At 53.2% G+C, this 13,120-nt stretch overlaps 3 protein-coding genes across 5 annotated transcripts in view; 2 read left to right on the top strand and 1 right to left on the bottom strand.

Moving 5' to 3' along the window:
• Positions 1 to 1,169, bottom strand: part of ATF5 (activating transcription factor 5) — a 4,026-nt gene extending 2,857 nt beyond the window's left edge. Inside the window, exon 1 of the mRNA XM_077747143.1 lies at positions 792 to 1,169. The gene's annotated coding sequence lies outside the window, so the exon portion shown is untranslated. The remainder of the gene's footprint in view (positions 1 to 791) is intronic.
• Positions 778 to 13,120, top strand: part of NUP62 (nucleoporin 62) — a 24,718-nt gene continuing 12,375 nt past the window's right edge. The window contains exon 1 of the mRNA XM_077747538.1: positions 778 to 866. The gene's annotated coding sequence lies outside the window, so the exon portion shown is untranslated. The remainder of the gene's footprint in view (positions 867 to 13,120) is intronic.
• Positions 807 to 13,120, top strand: part of IL4I1 (interleukin 4 induced 1) — a 36,227-nt gene continuing 23,913 nt past the window's right edge. For 2 of the 3 annotated variants that reach the window (XM_077747533.1, XM_077747536.1), the window contains exon 1: positions 807 to 866. The gene's annotated coding sequence lies outside the window, so the exon portion shown is untranslated. The remainder of the gene's footprint in view (positions 867 to 13,120) is intronic. The other variant, XM_077747537.1, reaches the window with a different exon arrangement.

Raw genomic sequence — 13,120 nt, forward strand, 5'->3', positions numbered from 1 at the left:
ACCCCTTCCCGACGATTCCTCGGAGGCCCAGCTTTTTCTTGGATTGAAACCCCACCCCTCAGCGATGTTTGCTTAGCTCCGCCCCCTCTGACACTGGGCTTCCCCCAAAGCCCCACCCTTTGCAACCAAGGTGATCGTAGCTCCACCCCCTTCTTAACAGGTGGCCTCTAAGCCTCGCCTTACGCCCTGTCAATCTAAATCTGTCCCCCATCCCCGAGCGGGTGCCTGAATCAAAGGTAAGTTGTGCTGTGCGCCTGAGCAACATGGAGCCGGAGTGGAGCGGCGGGCGGAGAACGGCTCCCCACCCCTGGCCCACACGCGGCTCTCTCGCCGACGGCCAAAGCGCATGCTCCGTCACCGATCCAACGGCTCTCACGCCAGCGGAGATTCAGAGGGAGTCAGTGCGCATGTGCGGCTGCTTACTGCCCGCCCCTCAAACAGAAATACAGGCTCTGGCGGCTCGTGCACGTGAGCAATCACTTGCGGACAGACTTGCTGAAGGAAACGGTGGGGAGACAAAACTCACCCTCTCTTGGGGCCAGTGCGCAGGCGCACCCGCACACAGGCCATCTTTAAACAGCAACATTCTCAAGAACGTACCCTTCCCCCCGTCGGCCCGAATGCGCATGCTCAGCCCCGCGCCGACGGCGCACTTTTCCTCTTCTGCGCCTGCGCGACCGTGATTCCTCACTCTCGTCCCCCCACCCCCCCTTCAGGCCTGGTCGTGAAGGCCGCGAGCTTCGAAAGGGCGGGAAAGGCGGTTGGAGAGGGAGGGGCGAGCGGTTACTCACTCCATGGCTGCGGAACGGAGAGGCGGCGGCGGCCTCGGCTGAAGAAAGAAGGCGGTAGCGAAGAGCGCAAGCGCGGTGAGCGCAGAGACGGGCCGGGGCACGGAGGGGTCGCGGCTACAGAGCCATAGCCAGGGCTATGCGGGCGGAGATGGCGTCGCGGTAGTGTGAGAAGAGATTGTGATCTGAGGATGGGGAATGAGGCGGCCCCGGGGACCGGGGACAGATATACCTGGGGTGGCGTAGCACGGCCCGCCAGGATCCTTCCGCGCTCCGCCCCACGAGGTCCCAACCGGGAGGCGGGCCTGGCCCCTACCTCTCGGGGATCCTGGGATCCAGTCCCCTCCTCCTCCCGACCCCGAGAGTTCGGGGTTTCGGTTTTTCTTCTACCTGGGGATCCAGCGTCCTCCTCTTTTCTACTTCGGGGGTTCCGAGCCTCCCATTCCTCCGACTCGGGGGTCCAGCCACCCCACCTCCCCATCTCTGGTCCTGGGGATTCGGTCCCTCTTCCCTGAGACCTGCACCAGTTCGCTTTTCGTTTCTTTCCCCCCGCTTCCCGAATTTCCGGCCGGCCACCCGCTCGTGTCCCCTTTCCCCAACTGCCGCCCCACGCTAAGAAACCTCTTTGTGAGTTAGAGGCCGGCGTGAGTCACAATGAGGTCGCACGCCATTCACATCCCAGACCTTCGAGGGTGGCAAGTAACAAGTTCTCTAGTCTCGCGGGTCAGGACTGACTACCTGTAATGAGGAACATTCGTAAATCGGGGCTACTCGATGAGGTTGTTTGTGAGAATCAGATAGGTCGATGCCTGTGAAACCCAGAGCCAGTCTCTTAACGTGCCTGTTCAACGTATTTTATTTTTTATTTTTCAACGTATTTTATTTTTAATAGGACCCTTTGGGGCCCAGTCTCACCCCTTCCTCCGGCTCTGGCAGGAGCCCCAGACATTTGAACGCCCAACATCTGCCAGTAGGTCACTCTTGTGTCTCCTTCACTCCTTCAAGGTGTGAATTTCCAGCCATCCCCACCCTTCCCCATTCCCAATGATGGTCGCGCAGCCGCAGAGAAGCCGGCCTCTTCACCCTGTCTTTTCTCCAACCTCTTACCTTCCATCAGCCTAGTTCTCCGTCAGCTCTTATTCTCAGCGCTTCTTTCAGAAGGTCCTCTGCTTCCGCTGCGCCCCGCCCCCACCCCACAGGATGTTTCCCAGCCCTGCCCCAGATAGTGAGATCCGCACTTCCCCGTACTAAACAGAGGGGCTTCCTGGCCATTCCCTCCCTGTACAGTAGGCCCTCCTCTCGCCCAAGTGGTTTTGGGTCTTTGCTTCAGGACCCCTTTACCACTTTGCATCTGCCCACAGCAGGACACCTGGAATTGAGCTTTCCTCCCTTGTGAGGGTTATGAGATCCAAAGAAAGTGGGGGAACCCTGAACTTGAGAGGTATTTGGGAATGAAGATGTGCAGGCTTCTGTTACACACGGGAAATACTTCTTGGGATCGGACCACTTTGACTTAGAGCACTAGCCATCCGCTCTGCCAGTATTTGAGGACTTGACCCACGTGACTACCTGAGGAGCACAGGGTCGCAGTTAAGCACCAGGTTGTTGGGTTCAAACCCTGATTCTACCCCACTTATTAGCTTACTGGCAATTTCTGTTACGTCCCTGTGCCTCAGTTTCCGTTAATAGTACCAGAATAAAGTATGGCGTGAGTTTATTTAATAGAAACATAACAATATACACGGTAGTTTAGAGTGCCTACTTGTCAGGTGCCTGACTGGCTCAGTTAGTAGAGCATGTGACTTGATCTTGGGGCCGTGAGTTTGGGCTCCACATCAGGGGTAGAGTTTACTTAAAAAAACAAAACAATAATGCCTACATCTTAGTACTGTTATGAGGAATAAATGAATTAATTCTCAGGTCAAGCACTTTGATTAGTGCCTGGCAGATGGTAGGTGCTGCATAGGAGCGGTGGTGGTTCTTGAGGAGGCTGTGTTTTATCTCCACTGCTAAGCAGTAAGTGCTTTAAAAGATCTCCCAGCCTTCAGGGGCGCCCAGGGGGCTCTGTCGGCTGGGAGTCCGATTTTAGCTCAGGTCATGATCTCACAGTTTGTGAGTGAGTTTGAGCCTAGAGTTGGGCTCTGTGCTGACCACTCAGAGCCTGGAGCCTGCTTCCGATTCTGTGTCTCCCGCTGTCTCTCTCTGCCTCTTTCCCACTCATTTTCTGTCTCTGTCTCTCAAAAATAAATGTTTAAAAATTAAAAAAAAAAAAAAAAGATCTCCCAGCCTTTTAAGTGAGACTTAAGGACCGACCCTCTTTCTCCTTTCAGTGTAGATACTTGAGCTGTAGCAGGTAGGATAGGGGGCGGGCTGTTGGACAGACTGTCAACAGTGAGTCGTGTCCCCCACTACCCACCAAAGTCCATCTTCTTCTGAAAAGATCTTCTAGGATATACATATGGACTAGGTATTTTTCTTTAAATACATTTTTATTTTGGAACAATTTTACATCTACAGAAAAGCCACAGATAGGAAGTACAGAGAGTTTCCGTGTATTTCTAGTCCAGGTTTCCCCGTGGTTGACATGTGACGTTACTGTGGCACATGCGTCGCAGCCGATGAGCCCACATAGATACGGGGGTTTATTCTCATTTCGCTAGTTCTTAATGCTGGTTTTTTGTTCCAGGAGCCTGTGTCACATTTAGTGGTCGTGTCCCCTTAGCCTCCGATCTCTGCAGTAGTTTCTCAGACTTTCCCTCATCTTTCGTGATCTTGGCAGTTTTGAAGAGTACTGGTTGGTCATTCTATGGAATATTCGTCAATTTGGTTTTGTCTCATAGATTGGGATGTGGGGTTTTGAGGGGGTGGCCAGGGAGGATGTTTTTTAATAACTGGAAATGAACTTGCTTCGTATGGGAACCGTGTTGCCGGCTGCGTGCCACATATGCTAACTGAGGAGACGCTGGGGCAGGACCCCTGCTCCTCCTGTCCCAGCCCCTTGTGCCTTTTTTGTCCCCCTAGCTGTTGGTTCTCACGCCGTCCAGCCGTGGTGCCAGCTGTCCCATCCAAGCGGCCTGGCTGATTCCTGCTGAGTGGGTGCTAGTTGGCACACCTGTCTCCCTAAGCCCTTCTGGTGTATTCTGATTTGTGGCTGGTGGGTCGTCAGTGGCCGCCTGTGAGCCCAGGTCTTGGCACCCTGAGCCCTCTCCTGTGCCTTCTCTTTTTTTTTTTTTTTTTTTATTTTTTTTTTTTTTTTGGGGGGAGNCTCCAGGCTCTGAGCTGTCAGCACAGAGCCCACGCGGGACTGGAACCCAAAAACTGTGAGATCATGACCTGAGCCGAAGTTGGACGCTTAACCGACTGAGCCACCCAGGTGCCCCTCCTGTGTCTCCTCTTGACCCTGGACCCATGGCGCCTCCAGGACTCCAATGCCTCTGCCTCCCCAAGACTTGCAATCTTGTAGTTGGGTCCAGGTGGCCCCAGCCCCTTCAACTCCTGAGCCGAGGCTGGGAGCATGGGCGGGGCTTCTGGGGACTCTTTTTCAGTGCGGAGGAGCCAGGCTTGGGGAGTGAGGTGGCCATTGCAGGCAGGTTGCATCACCCCGGCTCTTTGATGGGGAGGGGTGTTGGGGGATTCTCTGGGGGCCCTGGCGCACCTGGCAATGGTTCCTGGGTAGCGTGCCCTAGAGCCCTGGGTTGGGGAGAGGCCCCAGCACAGCAAGGGAGGGAGAAGGAGAGCAGCCCCCTGTGCCTGTGCAGGATCCCAGGTACCTGAGACTCCGTGTTGAGAAGGGGCCTCAGATCACAGGCGACCTGCTGGTCTTGCAGGGGGCAAGACTGAGGCCCCGGGAGGTGGAGGGGGGTGTGCACAGTCACACTGCTAGTTAGAGCCCGGGCCTCCCCGATACTGCAGAGCTTTCAAGGCCCTACAGACCCCAGGGAGAGCCTGTCTTCTCTCAGGTCTATGAGGTCCCTGACCCCCAGCCCAGGGCATAGCCTTCTGGGAGGTCACCTCATCTAGACCTTCACCTCAGGTTTGCCACTGCTCACAGTTGCCAAATTCTATTGATTCTGACCTGTTCCTCCCCATCTTCCTGCCCTAGTGAAGGCCCTCCTCACCAGCCACCCCCACTGGTTTCCCAATCAAGGGGACTGGGCCTGGCGTGATGGAAAAGGCACGCAGTTTACATCAGATGGACCTAGATTCTCTCTGAAGAGGCAGTAGGGCAGGTACCTGGGGCGTCCAGGCCAGGTTGGGGGCAGGAGTTGGGAGGTGGGTGTCCTGACAAACAAGGGCAGGAAGGCCAAGGCCAGCCCAGTTGGGGAAAGGGCAGTACAGGGGCCAGGCGTGCAGCGTGTAGGTGTGCCACGTGGCCCAGTAGCTCAGAGTCCTCCGGAGCCTGCCCTCGCTCCTGTGCGTCCCCCGGCGGGAGCAGCCGTGGCTCTTCAAGCCCAGGGAGGCCCCGCGTGCTTCGCCGGCGTCCTCAGTGCCCGCCTTCCGGGGTCCTTTCCCAAGGCCGCTGCAACGGGGCGTCATAAACATGGGGGCTCAAATCAACACACGTTCGTTCCCTTTCGCTTCTGAAGACCGAAAGTCTAAAATAGGTTTGCAGGCCTGTGCTCCTTCTGGGGGCTCAAGGGTAGAACCCATTTCCTTTTCTAGAGGCGCCTGTGTTCCTCAGCTCATGGCCCTTCTCGCATCACTCTGACCTTTGCTTCTGTCATCTCGTTTCCCGTTTTCTCTGATCCTCTTGCTCTCCCACTTACCACGGCCCTTAGGATTACCTTGGGGTTCACCCAGATCATCCACGACAATATCTCCATCCGAGATCCTCAGTTTAATCACATTTGCAGGCTCCCTTTTACCAGGTAGGGTAATACATTCACAGGTCCTGGGGACTACGATGCGGACCTCTTCGGAGAGCCATTGTCCAGCGTACCACACCTCCCAAGGGAGCCTGTTTTCTCATCTAGAAGATGAAGGCTAGGGCGAGCCCTAGGGTCCCCCCTCCTGTCCCCACAGGGACTGGCCAAGGGAAAGGGCTGGGCAGACGGGAGGTAATTGACAGCATAGCGCACCAAGGCTCGAGGTGCCAGCGCTTACTGCGGTGTGGCCTCCTGCAAAGTGCGTGCCATTGTGTGCTGCCCTGACCTCATCACTAAGGGGGGACAGTAACAGAACCCTCAGAGGGCGGTGGTGAGGGCGGAGAGGTAATACATGAAAAGGCGTAGAACAGTTTCTGGCTCCAGGAATAAGCTGTCTCCTTGAACGCAAAGGCCTTGTGTTAGGGAGAGGCCAGCAGAGCCCCTGGGGCACCCCAGAGGCACCCCGGGTGGCCCAGCCCGCCAGGCAGCAGTGCTGACCTGGCAGTGCAGAGCTGCTCATTTTACAGAAGTTGGAAATCCAGCATTTTCTGTAAGATCCAAGTTTTAAAAGATTGGCAAGTGATTGAGATAAACCCCAATGAACCACGAATGTGGATAAGACTCTGGGCTGCGGGTCCTTCCAACCTTTGCTTCAGTGATTCCCCACCCCCCCACCCCCCATCCTCAGGTCTGTAATCCTCGCTGCCCAAAGAACAAAAGGAACCAAGTACTTCCCATTCCAGAGTTGGCTGAGAATGGAGACCACATCTCTCCCTTCTGATCAAGATTGAGGAAGAGCAGGGCCTTGCTCAGCCCCAGTCCTGTGTAAAGTCGAGAGGGCACTGCTTGTGGGGAGCACGGAAGGGGGCCTCTCCAAGAATTGTCCTAGAGGGACGCCTGGATGGCTCAGTTGGTTGAGCGTCCGGCTTCGACTCAGGTCATGATCTCACAGTCCATGGGTTTGAGCCCCATGTCAGGCTCTGTGCTGACAGCTCAGAGCCTAGAGCCTGCTTCAGATTCTGTGTCTCCCTCTCTCTCTGACCCTCCCCTGCTCACGCTCTCTCTCTCTCTCTCTCAGAAATAAATAAAAAAACATTTTAAAAAATTAAAAAAAAAAAAAAAGATTTGTCCTAGAGGGTCCAGTGCCTGCTGAAGGGGGGCTGGTGTCTTACTCCCCCATCTCTCCCCCATTTGTCTGTGCCTCCTGCCCGCCCGAGGCCTCCAGGAACACCTGTAGTTGAACTTCGGGTTTCTTGCCCTCCATTGGGTCCTTCAGGGCATCTCAGTAAGTGGGTGATAAGGTGGACTTGTGGGAGCTGGGTGGGGTTAGGTAGCTTAGGGAAGGGTTCAGGGAAGCAGGCTGGGTACCAGAGGCAAGTCCGTGACTGGGTACCTACCTCTTCCCGAGGCAGGAGGAGTGAGCAGAGCTAACACTATGGTAAAGGTAAGAAGCACCCATCCGCTCTGAGCCAGGAAGGGGATTTTGGTCATTTTTGTGCTTCGGACAATGTTTGTGCTTCTGTCTGTGTTGAAATATGATTCCCGAATGGTCCTGCTTTGTCTCGTCCCCCACAGTCAGAGCGAGCCGGGGCTTGGCCCCCAGGGCTGCCTTTTCTTTCTCAAAGCAAACGTGCGCCTCCTTCCAAACGGGGAAAGAGAGGTGGAGGGCCCCCCCGTGCGGTGGGCCACACATGCAGAGTCCCCACAGGGCTGCTGGAGCACAGAGGAACACAGCAGGACCTGCAGCCACCCAGCTCACGGGATGGCCGGTCACAGTGGGAGCTGCGGGGAGCGAGAGAGAGGCAGAGGCAGAGGACCACAGCGGGAGCACCTCGTAGGTCCCCAGGAGGCCCCCTCCCCCACATTCATGTGGGAACTGCCCACGGAGGGCACTGGGTCAGTGCCAGCAGTTCCCGTCCCCCCCCCCCCCACTTCAGGAGCCCTTTGCCCTTCTCTGCCAGCCCCCACCCAGAGCAGGGGCAGATTCCCGAGGTGGGAGCAGGAAAGAGCAGCTAACGCCCTCTTCGCTCCTAGCCTCCGGGAGTCTAGCCAGTGGCTGGGGGAGGTAGACAGCACTGAATTGGATTCAGAGTGAAACCTGACAAGTCGGGAAGGTGGTGGAGTTGCGCGTGCCTCTAAGGGTGTCCTTAGAGAATGGGAAGGGAGCACTAGAGATGGCACACAATGGGGAGAGGGGACACAGTGTCACATTGGAGAGGCTAGTGAGCGATAGCAGCTCAGCTCTGGGGTCAGAGAGCCCGGGTCCGTCCTGACTACCTGTGTGTGACTGAATCAGTTCCTAAAGTTTTCTTGATTTCAGCTTGCTCATCTGTAAAATGGGGTTACGAATAGTTCCCACTTCATAAATTGGCAGTCAGTGCAGGTAAAGCACTGCAAACAGCCCAGCACATAACAGATATCCAGAAATGCTAGCATGGTGATTGACAGCCAGAGGCAGGTAGGTGTCGTGATTGGCTTCTAGTTCTCAGAACTGAGGCCACTCAGCTCCGCCCCCCCTTTCTCTTGGCTTCCATCTGGTTCCCAGAGAAGCCATCTCCATGGCAACTATCTCTAACCACAACCTGGCCTGGGCCTTTTCCTCCCCCACCAGTGACATCACTGCCTCTCCCCCGAGATGCTGGTGTTGATTACAGGGATTGAGCTGGGGAGGGAACGCAGGGGTGTGTGTGTGTGCGCGCGCACACACTCACATATCCCCTTGCTGTGCTCTTAGAGTCCCTTTCCAAGTCTAGGTGTCATCTACTTGCTTAACTACATCCCTCAGGGAGTCCCTGATGGCCTCACAGCTGAGGGCATTTCAGATTCTGTCCGGAAACTCCTCTGCCCAGTCTCTGCCCTCGAGGTAGAGTCAGGACTGAGTCTGGCCATTGCCCACTCTTGCAGGCTCACCTCTGCCCCCTCAATCCCTTCCTGGCACCCCATGCCTGATTGGTTTGTTAGCTTTTATTGAGGTATTGTGTACTGTACATCCATTTATTAAAGTGTACAATTCAGTGGTTTTTAGTACATTCATAGAGTTGTGTGGCCATCACTATCATCTAATTTTCAAACATTTTCATCATTTCCTCCCTCCCTCCCCCCGAGAAAACCATATTCATTAGTAGTCTCTCCCCCTTCCCCCATCCCTCAACCCTAGGCAACCACTAAGCTATCTCTAGATTTGCCTCTTCTGGACATTTCATTGGAATGGAATTGTGTCATAGATGGTCTTCTGTCCACCTTTCATGGTCCACCTGTTTTGTGACATATATTAATACTTTGTTCCTTTTAAAGGCTGAATAATATCCCATTTTATGGATATACCATATTTTTTCTATTCATCAGTTGGTGTTGGTGAACATTTGTGTTTCTACTTCTTGGCTCTTAATGCATGTACAAGTTTGGGGTGGGCATACGTTTTCATTTCTCCTGGGAGATACTTAGGAGTGGGATTGCTGGACTATTAGGTAGCTCAGTGTTTAACCTTTTGAGGAACTGCCAGACTCTTATGCACAGTAGCTGGACCATTTTACATTCCCTGGCAGTGAATGAGGGTTCCAGTTTTTCTATATCCTAGCTAACACTTTTTGTCCATCTTTATTACCATCCTGTGGGTTGTGACCTGGAGTCTTAATTTGTGATTTGCTGGAGTCTTTACTGTGATTTGCATTCCCTGGTGGCCAGTGATGGTGAACATCTTTTCCTATGCTCATTGGCCATCTCTGTATCTTCTCTGACATCTTGTGTTTTGTTTTGTTTTGTTTTGTTTTTTATAATCTTTTTTTTTTTTTAATATTTTTATTTATTTCTAGGAGAGAGAGACAGTGTGAGCAGGGGAGGGTCAGAGAGACAGGGAGTCACAGACTGAAACAGGCTCCAGGCTCTGAGCTGGCAGTCAGCACAANTGACCTAAGCGAAAGTTGGATGCCCAACCGACTAAGCCACCCAGGCGCCCCCCAAGGCACCACTTTAAATTAATTTTTTTTTAAATATTCATGTTTGAGAGAGCGAGAGAGAGACAATACGAGTGGGGGAGGAGCAGAACAGTGGGGGCACAGAATCCAAAACAGGCTCCAGGCTCTGAGCTATCAGCACAGAGNGCCATCTCTGTATCTTCTCTGACATCTTGTGTTTTTAACACAGGGTATTTCACACTGTTCCACAGGCAGCAGGCCCTTACCTGTCCAAGCTTTTGGCTGAAATGAGGTATTGATCTAACCCTTTCCTACCATGACTCTTCCACATCCTTCAAAACCATGCTTAAATATCCTTTCTTCCTCTAAGGGCATTTCCCTGACCCTCCCCTTACCCATCCCTCAGGTGAAGGTAGTCATCATCTCCCATAGGCTGTTTTTTATTTATTTGGAACAGGGGACAGAATCTGAAGCGGGCTCTGTGCAGACAGCAGAGAGCCTGATGTGGAACTTAAACCCATGAACCATGAGATCACGACCTGAGCCAAAGGCAGACACTTAACTGACTGACCCACCAAGGCACCACTTTAAAATTTTTTTTTTAATGTTTTTTTATTTATATCTAGGAGAGAGAGAGAGACAGCGTGAGCAGGGGAGGGTCCGAGAGAGAGGGAGTCACAGACTGAAACAGGCTCCAGGCTCCGAGCTGGCAGTCAGCACAGAGCCCAACGCGGGGCTCGAACCCACGAACCGCGAGATCGTGACCTAAGCGAAAGTTGGATGCCCAACCGACTAAGCCACCCAGGCGCCCCCCAAGGCACCACTTTAAATTAATTTTTTTTTAAATATTCATGTTTGAGAGAGCGAGAGAGAGACAATACGAGTGGGGGAGGAGCAGAACAGTGGGGGCACAGAATCCAAAACAGGCTCCAGGCTCTGAGCTATCAGCACAGAGCTGGATGCAAGGCTCGAACTCACAAACTGTTAGATCATGACCTGAGCTGAAGTCGGACGCTTCACTGACTGAGCCACCCAGGTGCCCCTAAATTTTTTTTTTTAGTTTTGTTTGAGAGTGAGAGAGCAAGTGAGAATCCCAAGGAGGCTCTGCACTGTCAGCAGACAGCCCAACCTAGGGCTCGATCTCATGAACTGTGAGCCACTCAGGCACCCCAAGACCTTATTTTATTCATCCTGACTTTGAAGTTCATGTTGACATTGCACAAGTTCCTTAACTCTAAAAGGGAAATACTAATGGTACCTGTCTCATGGTCAGGGTTAGTACACAAAAAACACCTGGCACAAAGCAACTCCTGGATCTATTTATGCCATTTGACAACCATTTGCTGAGTGCCTACAATGGCCAGCAGCCATTACTGACGCTGGGAATACCGCAGTGGAAATCACAGGCAAAAATGTTGCCTCTCATGTAGCTGACCTCCTTACGGGGAGACAATAAATGAGACCCATGAGGTCAGTGTATTATTTCAGATGGTGCTAAGTCCTAAGGATTGCCAGGGAAGACCTCACCGAGTAAATGAGCAAAGGCTGAAGAAAGTAAAGGAGTGGACCATGGGAACACTTGAGGGAGAGCCTTTCAGGAAAAGGGACCAGCAAGTGCAAAGGCCCTGAGGCAGGAGTACTTTAGGCCCTCAAGAAAAAGTAGGGCTGGAGCGGAATAATCGAGGCAATGAGAGTACTTTTCGCTATTGGGAATATAATGCTTCTGCGAGTTTTTGTGTACAGGTTTTTATTTGAGTACCTGTTTTCCATTCTGGCAACTTTTTTTTCTTTATATTTAAATACCTGGGTTTCATGAAGACGGTAGTCATACCATATATTGTCTTTGTTTGCCCAGCACAGGGTCTGTCCTGTTCTAAGTCTTACGGGACTTAGTGCTGACATGTGCTGGCATATAGTGAGTGCCCAGTGGTTAGTGCCTTTTTTTTAAGTTTATTTATTTTGAAAGTGAGCATGCACGAGTGGGGGAGGGGCAGAGAGATGGGGAGAGAGAATCCCAAGCTGTCGGCAAAAGGCTCGATGTCACATACCGTGAGGGCATGACCTGAGTCGAAACCAAGAGTCAGACACTTATCAGATTGAGCCACCCAGGCAGCCCTGAATGGTTAGTGCTCTTCTCTTGTCCTTATCGTCTAACAAATGCAGTTGGCACATCAGATTGGGGCTTTCCGAATCGCACGTGCTGACAGCCTGTAGGGAAGTGATTCTCTCTAGGAACTGCCGGTCAGAATAGGCAGGTTGGTGGCCGCCAGTAACACTGACACGCCTGTAGCCACAGCCAGCAGCTCTGCTGCTGGGTCTTTCCTGGAAAGTGCACTGTGCCAAAGGTGTGACCGAGCACGCTTGTTGCGCCATTGTTCGTGAAAACAAAATTCGAGTCCTTCCGTTTCCTCGGGCCCTGAATGCACGCAAGCACACAGATGAAAGATGTGTGGCAGCTTTTCACAGCGGTGACGTCACAGGCGTGGGGGCCAGAGCGGAGGACAGCGCTCCAGAGAATCGGCGCTTTCCTGGTGATGTGCAAGGCGTTAGGTCTTTATTTATTTTTTTAATTGTTTTTAACACTGATTTATTTTTGAGAGACAAAGCGTGAGCAGAGGAGGGCAGAGAGAGAGGGAGGCACAGAATCCGAGGAGGCTCCAGGCTCTGTGCTGACAACGCCNTTAGAGAAAAAAAATCTTTCAGTAGAAGAGAAACAAAACACAGTAAGTCATTGTAAAATCTGCCTTAAAATCGACTCTTCTTTTGTTTCCTGACTTCTATTCCGTGCGTGTCTTACCCTGATTTGTCCTCCCTGTGGGGAAACTGCTGCTTTTCCCGCCACATGAGCTCCTTTGGGTGTACTGACCGGCGTCCGCGTAAAGGAAAATCTAAGTGCTAATTAGCCGCCTAGCGCTTTCTTAGGGCAAAGCTAGTATCCTCTGGAGGAGGAGGGAAGGAGAGAGAAGGTTGGGAATGTTGAGTCCGAGGAGCGTCGAGGCACTACTTGAGGCGGCCCCCGGGGTCCCCAGGAGCGAGCAGCCGCGACGGGATGCGGGCGCCTCGCGGTCGCTCGTGTCTGAGCGCGTCCTGCCCCCTGCTCAGCGCGGAACCAGCAGTGCGCCTGGCACGGGACATGCATTTGCTTACGTGCACCAGAAATCTGGAAGGAGGCCCCAGGGACCTAACCTCTGGTCTCCAGGGAGGACAGCTGGTGGCTGTGGGGACAGGGGAAGACAGAGACCAGGGTATTCCCTTTCAAATGTAGAACCACGTGCACAGACCACTCACAAAAAGACTTTGTACATTTCTAAGATAGCCACCGCCGTGTCGGTAGGTAGAGAAATGGAACACGTGACAGCTTCCGCAGCAGTCAGCCTGCAGGGACGTTTAGGGACCGGGTCAGGGCAGCCTGCCTGGGAGAGGAGACAGGCAGCAGGGGCCAGCAGCGAGGCTCTCCAGCGCTCCTCCCCCCTGGAGAGCGGACAGAAGGACAGACACGCCTTCTGTTTGCCATCTCCTCACAGGTCCCTAATCTTTAACGCAAGTTCCACAT

This window comes from Crocuta crocuta, unplaced genomic scaffold, assembly GCF_008692635.1.
Source record: "Crocuta crocuta isolate KB4526 unplaced genomic scaffold, BGI_CrCroc_1.0 scaffold334, whole genome shotgun sequence".
Taxonomy (NCBI): Eukaryota; Metazoa; Chordata; class Mammalia; order Carnivora; family Hyaenidae; genus Crocuta; species Crocuta crocuta.